This window comes from Felis catus, chromosome B1 (assembly GCF_018350175.1).
Source record: "Felis catus isolate Fca126 chromosome B1, F.catus_Fca126_mat1.0, whole genome shotgun sequence".
NCBI classification, from domain to species: Eukaryota; Metazoa; Chordata; class Mammalia; order Carnivora; family Felidae; genus Felis; species Felis catus.
This window is the reverse complement of record NC_058371.1, coordinates 192,847,516-192,860,570: the sequence shown is the minus strand read 5'-3', so window position 1 is coordinate 192,860,570 and position 13,055 is coordinate 192,847,516.

The window sequence follows — 13,055 nt, the reverse complement described above, 5'->3', positions numbered from 1 at the left end:
AAACTCAGGAAGATATTATGAGATATTATGTTTTTAGTTATAAAACAAACACACTTTTAATTACAAATATGAGCTTCTGCACAGGCTATTTTGCGCCAAAAAATCATCGTATAGGACATCAATGAAGTTATATCAACAGTAATGAACACATCCGTGAGTGGCAGAAGCCCAGGCTCATTCTTCTCTGGCAATGTGGTTTGGAGGGAAGGACATGTCCTTGGAGTTAGACCCTCTTCCTCCAACTTCAGTGCCTTTTCTACTGCATCATGAGCAATGTGCCAGTGCTGTTAAAACGACGATTGCCACAAGACTGTAACCAGCCACAGCAGATTACTCTTGCCACCTATTGGATCACACTGGAAACCCAGCTGCAGAGGCCTAAATAAAATAGGCTTTAAAAAATTCCTTTCATAAATATTATTAATACAATAATACAATTATTAATAATGTGTTGGGGCATCTCAATATCGATTGAGACATTTCAAAGATTGCCCCCAAAGAGCAAAATGCTGATTCATCTTTGTATCTCTAATACCTGGCTCAATTCTTAAAAGTTAGGGACTTCTTAATCATTTTTTTTTAATTAAAAGAAAAGAAAACCCACTCATCTCCAAAATCATAGGAAGACTTTTGTTTAGAGACAGTGACCTCAGCCTTTTCCTCCTCTGGGGATCCTTTTATTTAAAAACATATTTTGATCCCCAACTATGTGCCAGGAACTGAACCAAGTGTATTCCATGCATGACTTCATTGAATTCTTCAAGGATCCACATGTAAGAGCTATCGGACCTCTGTGTACAAATGAAGAACCAAGGCTTGGAAAGCTTAACCTTTCCCATGCTCATATCTCAAGGTATAGAGTAAAAAATTAAACCAAGTCTTTCAGCTTCACAGATATTAAAGGAGTGACTACAAGGTAAATCCCTCCCTCTAGTATTATAGAAACTGCAAAGATAAATAGAGCATGTTGCCTTTTCTCAAGAGCTAACCCTTTACCTGGTCAGTTATCGATTGTGGGAAGTCTGAACTATTTTATGCAAAGAATTTTTAAAAAATGGTCTAAGAGATAACAAAAGGGAGAGGCTAATTCTTTCTGATTAGGGAGAAGCTTCCCAAAGATGGTGGCATATGAGCCTGACTTTGAACGGCTCTGAATTTGAATGTGCCCAGAAGTATTTCTTGAGAGGCGGTCAGCATGATTAAACTACAGGAAAGGGCAAGATGTTTAAATTGGGAATAGTGAAGGAAGTTGGACTCAAGGGCCTGAAGAGAGAAGGGCCCGTGAGCATCTGAGATACATCTGCATAGAGTGATAGTTACAAATCTGGGACTCCATCACATCGCTGAATGTAATGCTGCAAAGCAAACGTTCCAAACATGGAGTCAGGAGCTTCGTGAATCCCCTAAAATTTTTGGCAAAAAGGCACATGCATATATGTGTGTGTGTGTGTGTAACTCAAAGCATGGGATGACTGGTCAACCACTCCCAGCGAGGATGAGAGATCAACAAGTTGGTTCTCCCAGGTGTGATCATCTGTGTTTTCTTGGGTTATCAGGAAATTATTTGTGGCTTCTAACGGATGCTTTGGAATAATCGAGCTAATGCAATCATGGCTGAAAACTAAACCCTATTTAAAAACTATCCACAAGATGGCACTATGGGCCAATAAGAATATTCATCGGCCCTTCACAAATGAAGTCTGTTTACCTTCTTTTTTCTTTATCCTTTACTAATACACTGCAGTCTGATCCACTGCATTATTTGTCTATTAAAAATACTGGCATTCGGAAATAATATCCCTAATTTTCACAATTCCTGCTTACTCTTTATATAATCATCGGTAGACTTTGGAAAGCCTTCATTTGAATCCCAGTTCTAATACAGGAAGTTGGATCTCATCTCTAATTTACTAAAAACCCTCAGAAGGCTGGGTGTAGTCATTGCTGGCATTTATTGGTCCTTGGGGAGCTTCGAGACTGGGAAAGAAAGGAGGGAAATAGGAGTAAAAGGAGAGAAACGCTTGCAGTTTGATCAGAAAAGCGAGGAAAGCAAGCTTCAGCCATGATTGACCCGGTAAGGGAGAAAAGCAGTAGGGAAATCCATGAAGGTACAATGTTTCTCTCAGGAAAAAGAATCTCATTTTCCTGGTGTACATATAACTTGGGACTGGCACTTAAAAACCTCTGTTTTCAACGTTATTATGATGATGCAGAAAGAACAAATGGCTTAGACACCAAGAAGAGGTATTAAAATTTATCCTTTGACCAAAGGAAATCATAATACAATTGTCCACTTATATGGCACTACCTGTTTACGAAGTGCTTTCGTATCTCCATCATCTTGTATAATTCTCAGAACCACCCGGAGGGGTTGGGTGTGTAAGCAACCTCACTTCCCGCATCAGGATGCCGTGACTCAGAGAGGTTCAGAGCCTTGCTCAAGGACACATAGCCACCGACTGAGAGAGTTGGCATGAAAACCTAGGTCTTTAATTTCCTTATCTGTGAAATGGAGCTAATGACACTTACTGTTGCAAAGATATCTTAAACATAATCACATAGTAAAGGTCCAGTCAGAGAGTCAGTTATATGTTAGCTGGTTTCTTTATTTAGAAAGAATAGGTTAAAATGCCGATTTCTAATGATATATACGTCAAGGATCTTTGGTGGCAACAACAGAAACCAATTAACTTGTTAATAATCTGCTAAATTACCTCTCATTATACACCTCCCCCCATTGTATAAAAACAGAATTTACTGGAAGAACACAGAAGAGCTGAAGAATCAGAAAAAAAGCAGACGAGCCTGGCTTTGAAAGTACATGAGAGGCAGGACACATTGGGATTGATCCACTTTGGGCCCCATGTGTAATCCATAGCTAGGGGAGGCAAGGCTGACACACAACTCTACCAGATGAGGGCAAGTTAACTGAAAGGGAAATTGGGCTGCTATCACAGAAGAAGAAATAAATACCTGGCAGGGAAAACAAAAAACAAACAAACAAAAAACCATCATATATCATTGCACAGGGTATTTCTAGAATGAAGACCTTAAACATAACTTTATGCAGAGCCAATGGTAATGGCTGTATTTACTGAACACTTACATGCCGGGCGCTATGACATTCACTAACTTGTAAATCTTCAGATGATCCTACCAAGCCAGTAGTAGTATTCGTACCATTTTACAAGGAAGGAAACTAAAGCACATTCGACCAGAGTGGCAGAGGTGAGTTTCAAACTCAGCCAGAGCTTCAAAGCACCAGAAAACAACAGCTTTAAAAAATTTTTAATTCTAGTGAAAAAAAATTCTTTTTAGTTTTTTATTTTTGAGAGAGAGAGAGAGAAAGAGAGAGAGAGGGAGAGAGAGAGAGAGAGAGAGAGAGAGAGAGAGAACCTTAAGCAGGTTCCCTGCTTAACATGGAGCACAATGCGGGGCTTGACCCCGTGATCCTGGGATTGTGACCTGAGCCGAAATCAGGAGTCCGTTTTCAACCAACTGAGCCACCCAGGTGCCCCCGGAAAACAACGGTCTTTAGAAGATGGTTGTCAAAATAACAAAAGGTGATAGTAGATGGAAACATGAATTGCCGGTAGTTAGCCATTTTGAGCCTAGAAAAACAGCCGTTTCCGAGGACTTCATGTAATAGGCTGCAGAGCTCAGAACAGCGCCTGGAACACAGTCAGTGCCCAATGATGCTTCTCATTATTAGATGATCCCACCTGTCAACAGGTCGGTGGGCTTTAAAAACTGAAATTGCACAGGGCCATTACGAATTAAACTGGACTGGGAGTACAAGCTCAGGAGGGTGTCCTCTGTTACCACATTGAAGTTTCCCAAGGTGACCTAGACATTGTGCTTATTCTTCTCCACGTATGATCTCTGTGCATCTGTACCACTGGCTTCCTGTCTTTCTTCTCAGATGTCAGGTTATCACATAGTCCTTGGGACTAGGGACAACACAGCAGCCCAGGCAGAAACCCATGCCTTGTCCTTTGGGGCTTGATCCCCTCTCCCTGCTCCCTCCTTCCCACCCTGTTGGCCCTTCCAGCTCTGCCACGGAAACTACCCTGAAGAAATCCCCTGTGTGACCCAAAGCGGGAAGAGTCTCTGGGAGCCCTTTGAGCTATTTGTCAACAAGCAGGTGGGGGCAGCGAATCACACTGTTGCGAAAACGGAGGCAGGAGATGGCCCATGCCTTGGAGTAGCTGCCACCAGCCAGCCCTGGGAGCTCTCAGGTTCTCAGATAAGGTGGGACAATCGATGAGTCCGCGGTTCACGACAGATCCACACACCAGCTCCGAAAGAGAAAAATAATTCCTGAGTACAATTCCATGCTTCTCCTTCAAACACAAGCCTCGCTGCAATCTGCCTAAAGGAGCGAGGCTGCGCACGAGCCAAGGGTTACTTATTTTCTGGAAGGATAAATGGAGACCTCTTTTCAGCGCAACTGATTTCCAAGAAGCATGTGTCTTCTTGACTGCTGACCCACTTCTGGATCCGATCCTGGCGGCTGAGCTTTCGAGAATATCATCAGCGCACCTTCCTGCTGTGAGTCCATGTTGGAACCTACGTCGTCTTTAAAAGGCACAAATAGCTGCCTTGCATAATGTAACCTGATGTCCTGACAACCCCACTTAGACTCAGGCTAAATGTAAAGGTCACCATTGCGGGGAAATAGTGGCAAGAGAATGAAAGTGTCTTAAACACGAATTTCACAGACATTTTCTCATTTTGAGAATCTTGCACTGTAAAATAGAGGCCAAATCACCAGTGAGTTTAACAAAATATACGAGCATAGAAGCCATTTCTTGGGAGCCAGGTAGCTTTAGGAAAAATTGTACAATAGGCAGACACAGGTGTGAAACGGTCCAAGTTTGTCTCAGATGCCCTCTCAAACATCATTCATTCTTCTTTCCCTTGATATTTATCAAGGCTCGGCCAAGCCCTGTGACTCAAATGGTGCACAAGACAAACATGAGATAAGGTTATAAAAGAGGAAATAGAGAACACTGGGGAAGCAGGGTGTGGACAAAGGTGTGGACAGCACCTTCCCCAGGGAAATAATGCTTCAGTTGGGAACCGAGGAAGGAGCAGGAGCAAAGCATTTTAGGAGAAGGGAAAGGATAATGCAGATAGAAGGAATGGCATATCTAGAAGCTCGGAGAGGAGGAAAAGCACATTGGAGCCGACACTAAAGATAAACTAGAGTAGGCTCAGCAAATTATGGCCCACAGGCCAAGTCCAGCTTGGTGCCTACTTTTGTAAAAAAAAAAAGTTTCATGGGAATGCAGCCACATCCACCTGTTTCCTTATTGTTTCTGGTGGCCGTTGCTCTACGGTGGTTCAGTTAAGTAGTTGCGACAGAGAATGTATGGCAACTAGCTTACAGTAGGCATGAAATAGTGGCTGTCACAACATCTGTGTTCTTCTCATTTTGCTGCTGAGAACATTGAATTGAAAGGGCTGCAAGGGAGAATAGAAAGTTCCTAACCTGCTAGGAAGGGACTCATTTTTCTTTGGCCAAACCTGGTTTTAAACTCATCCTCATTGATGAATAACCACCCTGCCTTAACACCCACAGTGCTGAAGGGCATCAAGTCAGCAACACTGTCACACAGGCATCCGCAGCTAAAGGTCAACCAACCTGTGAACATCTTCACCTCTGAAAAGTCCATCGGTCCCTGAATTCTACTCTTCCCAAGTAGCTCTATGTAGCCCCAGGTCTCAGTTCTTCTTAAAGAAACTGGACTCACAAGTTGTTATTTTTCTCCCTAGCTATGAGGGCCTCGTTTTTGGAGATGTCCAAAGTAAGAAACGTGTCTGAACCAGGATTCAAATCCAGGCATATCTTTTATTTGAATTTTTTTTTCTTTTAATATTTATTTTATTTTTGAGACAGACAGAGTGTGAGGGGAGGAGGGGCAGAGAGAGAGGGAGACACAACACAGAACCCAAAGCAGGTTCCAGGCTCTGAGCTGTCAGCACGGAGCCCGACGTGGGGCTCGAACTCTTGAACCATGAGATCATGACCTGAGTCCAAGTCCAACGATTTACCGACTGAGCCACGCAGGTGCCCCCAAATCCAGGCATATCTTACTGCAATCCCGTGTTCTCTTGTGCACCCTTGCATCTCTCAAGTTTGGAATGCCTACCTTTGGTGTCAGCTGAGATGAAGGTAGGTGGTGTGCAAGTTTGGCGTTAAATAACATCACATCACATAAGGAAGGAGTCATCTCCTTTTCCATCTTTGATCTTTTTCACATAGCAGTGAAGCAAACAGGCCCTGGAAGCAGACTGTTCTCCTGTATCAGTTATCTTCTGCCATGAAACAAAGCAGCCCCAAACCTAGAGACTTAAAATACTAATACAAATTTATTCTGTTACACAGATCATGTGGGCCAGACACTTGGGAGCAACGAAGCCAGGTGGTTCTATCTCAGGCTCTCTCATCTGCAGTCCTCTAGACGACCCTCTTCCAAGATGGCACACTCACATGGCTGCCAAACTGGTGCTAGAGGAGGCATCAGTTCCTTGCCATGGGCACACGCAACAGGGCTGCTTGAGTGTCCTTATGATATGGAAGCTGCCTTTCCCAGAGCCTCTGAGAGAGGCTCTCTGAGAGCTATCTGAGAGAATAAGGGGGAAACAACAGTGTCTTTTCTGACTTACCCTTGTGTCTTCGTCAGTTGGGGGCTGCTATGGCAGAATAGCACAGATTTTAGTGGACGGAACTTATAAACAACAGAAATTTATTTCTCACACTTCTGGAGGCTGGAAGTCCAAGACCAGGGTGCCAGCACCATCTGCGTCTGGTGAGAACCCTCTTCTGGTTTGCAGATGGCCTTCTTCTTCTTCTTCTTCTTCTTCTTCATGTTTATTTATTTTTGAGAAAGAGAGCACAAGTAGGGCAGGAGCAGGGAGAAAGGGGGACAGATGATCTGAAGTGGGGTCTACACTGACAGGCTGACAGCAGTGAACCCAATGTGGGGCTCAAACTCATGAACTGAGAGATCACAACCTGAGCCACCCAGGGCCCCCCATGACCATCTTCTTGCTGTATCCTCACATCACAGAAAGAGGACAAGAGAGCTCTCTGGAATATCTTGTACAAGAGCACCAATCACACTCATAAGGGCTCCACCTCCATGACATAGCTACCTCCCCAAAGCCTCACCTTCTAATATCATCATCATGGTGGAGCTTAGGATTTCAACATATGAATTTTGAGGGAACACAAATGTTCAGTCCGTAACATCTTGAAAATCATCCCTTCTGCTGTTTTCTTTGGTCACACGTACTAATTTTGATACGATATGGGAGCCTACTGCACAAAGGTGTGAATAACAAAAGGCAAGGATCACTGGGGGCCACTTTGGAGGCTACTACTGTCACTTATTAGCTGTGTTGGACAAATTATTGAACTTCACTGTGCCTCAACTTCCTTATCTGTAAAATGAGAATAATATTATCCACTTTTAATTCTTTTAAAGAATTAAATGAGGTAATATCAGTAAAGCCCGTAGAGCATTACTCAGAAGTAGAATCTACTATGAAATGTCCACTCTGAGTATTTTTATACCTCTTTAATTCACTGCTAAAGAACCAGTCTTTAGCCCCAGCCATGAGGCAAGGGGCTAAACATGAATGTAAATCAGTGCATCGTTTCCTTCATGGAGGGAGTTGTGCTACTAAAAAAGTCCGCTGTAAATTAAAGATAATTTTTAATTAAAAAAAAGCCAATTGAACATAATACTGCATGTAGTGATGTAGCTGACTTACATTCTGGAGCAAGCTGTTAACTGTTCATGGATTGAGAAAGCAGTTGGCAGACCAGCAGTCAGTCCACGAACCACACTTTGAGTAGTGCCGTTCTAATTTTTAATAAACTTCCTTTTTAACCACTGGGGTGTAAGCAACAGGGGTTAATGCCATTGTTTTTTCTTTTCTTCTCTTTTCTCCCTATTTTCTCAACATGTAGAAAGAGGTGGGTGAACTTCAGAAGAAGGATGGAGAGAAACAGCTAAGAAGAGTCGCTGTTGATGGGTGGGGATGTCATGGAAAACAATGGTAAGGCGGTTACCATCTGTCTAATGGCAAATGGTTGTTTCTCTCCATTTACAGATATGTTGCAGAATTTCTTCTTAAATAAACTTATGTCTTAGCCTGGGTTCCCTAAAAGCAGAGCCAGAGACAAAGACTTGTCTGTAGGCTATTCATCTGCGACGTGATTCCAGGGAGCAGTCACTGGGGAGAAGATAGGGAAGCAAATACTAGAACAAACTATTGAATTGACCATTGCTGCAGGCGATGGTGTTTTGTCTCACCAGGATCTTCTGAGAACTTTTTGATATTCTTGTCTCCCTGGGATTTAAAGAGGAAAAACATTTATCCACGGACTTCTTTCCTCTATTGGTCTTAACTCTCCTGTACTTTTGGGTTGCATGTTATGCCTAAGTGTTGCATGGGCTCCCACGGGGAGTTGAGGGCTGTGTCACAAAAGCTCCAAGCCAGGAAACAGGAAGTATGTAGTTGGAGACCAGGTGCTGCTCCAGGTGTAGCTGGAGCAGGTGTAGCTGGAGGCCAGGTGCTGCTCTGTGCTTATTTCTTTGCAGACCTCCTTGAAATCTACTACTTGGAATGTTCACAGAAGCAGCTACAGCAATATATAGGCTCTAGGAGCTTTCTGTGGATCACAAGAAATGTCCAATAGAATGCACTGAAATAAAGAAACACATTTTGAAAAAAAAAACAAACAAACAGTAAATAGGGACTTCAAGTTTCAGCTCAAACAGGTAAAGAGCTTAGAAGCCATCACTCTTATCGTTATTTTAAAAAGCTGGATATGGGATGCCTGGGTGGCTCAGTCAGTTGAGCGTCTGACTCTTGATTTAGGCTCAGGTCATGATCCCAGGGTTGTGGGGTAGGGCCCCACCTTGCGCTCTGCACTGAGCAGCCCTTAAGATTCTCTCTCTCTCCCTCTGACCCTTTCCCCCGCCTGCACTTTCTGTCTCTAAATTTAAAAAGAGAAAAAAGAAATCGGTTACATATATAAAAGATAATAACCTAATTATACCAAAAATCACTTTGAATATGAATGGCCTAATTATATTCATTAAAAGACCAAGATGGCACGTCTGGCTAGCAAACCCCAAAGAATCTACAAAATACCCCAACCACTCTTGGATCTAATAAGCAAGTACAGCAAGGTAATTGGATACAAAGTCAATGTACAACAGTCAAAGGCCTTTTTTTCTTTTTCTTTTTCTTTTAATATTTATTTATTTTTGGGAGAGTGCAAGCAGGAGAGGGGAAGAGAGAAGGGGGGACAGAGAATCCAAAGTGGGCTCTGTGCTGGCAGGCTTCACAGCAGTGGGCCTGATGTGGGGCTCCAACTCAGGAACCGTGAGATCATGACCTGAGCCAAAGTCAGACACTCAACTGACTGAGCCACCCGGGTGTCCCTAAAGGCCTTTCTTATCAACAATGAACTCAAATCTGAAAAGAAAATACCATTGCTAAATGCATGAAAAAAATGTAATAGATATAAATCTAACAAAATATCTTGCCATTTGCAACGACATGGATGGAGCTAGAGTGTATTATGCTAAGATAAATAAAAATAAGTCAGTCAGAGAAAGACAAATACCATATGATTTGACTCGTGTGGAATTTAAGAAACAAAACAAATGAGTAAAGTTTAAAAAGAGAGAGAGAGAGACAAACCAAGAAATAGACTCTTAATTATAGAGAACATACTGATGGTCACCAGAGGAGAGGTGGGTGGGGGGTTTGGTGAAATAGGTGATGGGCGTTAAGGAGGGCACTTGTTGTGATGAGCAGCAGGTGATGTATGGAAGTGTTGAATCACTACATCGTACACCTCAAACTAATATTACACTGTATGTTAAGTAAGTGGAATTTCAATCAAAACTTGGAGAAAAAAATAACAAAGTATGTGTAGAAAATGCGTATGGAAAACTACAAAACACTGATGACAGAAATGAAAGGAGATTAAATAGATGAAAAGATACTCTGTGTTGATAGGTTGGTTGGAAGACACAGTATCACTTAGGTGTCAATTATGTCCAACTTGATCTTGAGATTCAATGCAATTCCAATCAGAAGCCCAGCAAGTTATTTTGTAGATATCAACCACCTAATTCTAAAAAAAAATGTAGACTTTAAATTTTTACACGGACAAGCAAAGGACCTAAAATGCCTGGCATAATACTGAGGAACAAAATTGGACGACTTGCATCATCAAATTCAAGACTTACATTAAAGTGAAAGGAATCAAGGCAGTATTGTATTGACAAAAGAATGGACACATTGACCAATGGAACAGAAGAGAGAGCCCAGAGATAGAACCACAAAAATATAGTCCACCAATGTTTGACAACGGAGCAAAGACATTTCAATGGAGAAAGGATAGTTTTGTTTAACAAATAGTATTGGAACAATTAGACATCTGTATGTAAAGCATAAATCTAGACACAGACCTTACACCTTAACAAAAATCAACTCAAAATGGACCATAAACTTCAATGTAAAATGCAGAACTACAAGGCTTCTAGGAAAAAAAAAAAGAAAAAGAAAAAGTCTCTGTGACTCCGGATTTGGCAATGGGTTTTTCAATATATGATTCGTGAAAGAAAATATAGGTAAATTGGCCTTTGTTAAATTAACTTTTTTTCATTGAAAAAGATGATTCATGAAAGAGAAAATAAGTAAGTTGGCCTTTGTTAAATTAACAACTTTTTTCACTGAAGAAGAAGACACTTTTAAGAATATGAAAAGGCTAAGCCACAGTCTAAGAGGAAATACTTGCAAAACGTACATGATAAAGGACTTGTATCCAAAATATATAAAGAACTCTTGCAACTCAACAGTCAGAAAACGAGCAACTCAACTTTAAAAAATAGGCAAAATATCTGAAAAAGACACCACCAAAGAGGATAGACAGATGGAAAATAAGGAGGGGAAAATCTGTTCAATATCATTTGTGTGGTAGGAAGTATAATGGCCTTCCAAACATGCACACATTCCAATCCTCACAACCTGCGAATATGTTACCTATCGTGCCAAAGCACTTATGCTTTCAGTTAAAGACCTTGAGAAGGAAGATTATCTTGGATTATCCTGGTGGATCCCATCATGTGAGTCCTTAAAGCTAGAAAATGTCCTGGCTGCACTCAGAAGAAGATCGACTGACAGAAGGATCACAATGATGTGTTGTTATTGGGTTTGACAAGGGAGGCAGGGACCATGATCCAAGGAATGAGAGCATCCTCTAGAAGCTGGGAGTCCAGGGAATAGATTCTCCCCTAGAACCTCCGGAAAGGAGCGTAGCCGGGCTGACACCTTGATTTTAGCTCCCTGAGACCGGCGATACCAGTGTGGGACTTCTAACCAATTCTTTTTTTAAATGTTTAAATCATGTTTTTATTTTATTTTTGAGAGAGAGAGACAGAGAGAGAGAGAGTGGGGAGAGGCAGAGAGAGAGAGGGAGACACAGAATCTGAAGCAGGCTGTCCCGGCTCTGAGCTGTCATGCTGCTTAACCTACTCAGTCAGTTATAGGTGCCCCGACCTATAACCAATTCTATGGAAATATAACACTTTTGTGTTATTTAAAGTCACTTCGTTTGTGGTAATTTGTCACAGCAGCAGTAGACGAACACAATTTGTCACTGGAGAAATGGAAATTAACCCTACGACAGAGATACTGTCGCATAGCTGTGGGAGGGCTGAAATGAAACACTGACAATGCTAATTGCTGGTTAGCATGTGGAGCAACAGGAACTCTTGTTCGGATCGGAATGCAAAGACTGGACAGCCACTTTGGAAGACAAGGGAAGTCTCTTACGACGCCCAACTGTGTTGTCATATGACCAGTATTCATATTCTAAAGTATTTCCCCAAATGACTTGAGAACTGATGTCCCCACAAAAACTTGTGTGAATGTTTATAGCAGGCTTATTCATAATGGCCAAAAACCAAAAGCAAGCTGGTATGTCCTAAAACAGGTGAAAAGATAGACAAACTGTGGCACCTCCTAACAATGGACTATTGTTCAAGGACAAGAAGGAATGTGCTACCTAGCCATATAGATACATGGATGAATCTTAAATGCATATTGGTAAGTGAAAGAAGCCAGCCTGAGAAGTCTAAATACTTTATGATCCCATTTATACGACATTCTGAAAAAGAGAAAATTATAGTCTATAAAAAAACAAACAAACACACACAGGCATAAACACAAACAAAAACAATAAAACAAAACAAAACAGTGGCTTCCAGATTAGGGAGAGGGTGGTTGAACAGGTAGAGCACCTGTGATTTTTTTTTTTTTATAACAGTGGAACTATTCTGAATAATGCTGTTGTTGTACTGTGTATTTGCCAAAACCCACAAAACACTAAAGCGTGAACATTAAAGAGTGAGCATTAGCATATACCACTTAAAAATAATCCTTTAGGAGGTTGGGACATATCAGGACGGGACGCAGGACGTTATAAAACAATCTGACTCTATTGCAAATGTTTGAAATAACCTCACTGAAGAGGGTGGGGGGAAGGTACTGATCCTAGTAACTGGAAAAAAGTGGAGTCTGTAAGATTAAAGGCAAAACAAAGTGCACATAAGTATTATACTTTAGTTGATAAAGTTATCTCCCAAAGGGGTAGTTAACAATTCTGAGACCGCTAATACATATATTGAAATTGAATAATGAAGTAAACAGGTGATGGATGGTGGGAGCCAGGCTTCTCACTGTTGGCGTAGCATGATACAGACAGGCTAGGGAAAAGGCTAGAACGGTTCCTATGGTAACAAATTAGAACTGGAGACATCGGTATGAACTCATGTTAAGTTTAAAATTGATACAGTTGGTTATATATAGAAATGTTGATAGACATCTGTATATCTCAGGTTAGTATATATGTATATATTTCCCTGCTCTGTAAGCTGAGAGGGACTGTAAGCGACAATACCCAGTGACAATGGACATAGCTAGAACCCAGATCTTATTTCCTAATATTATCCTCAAAAAAG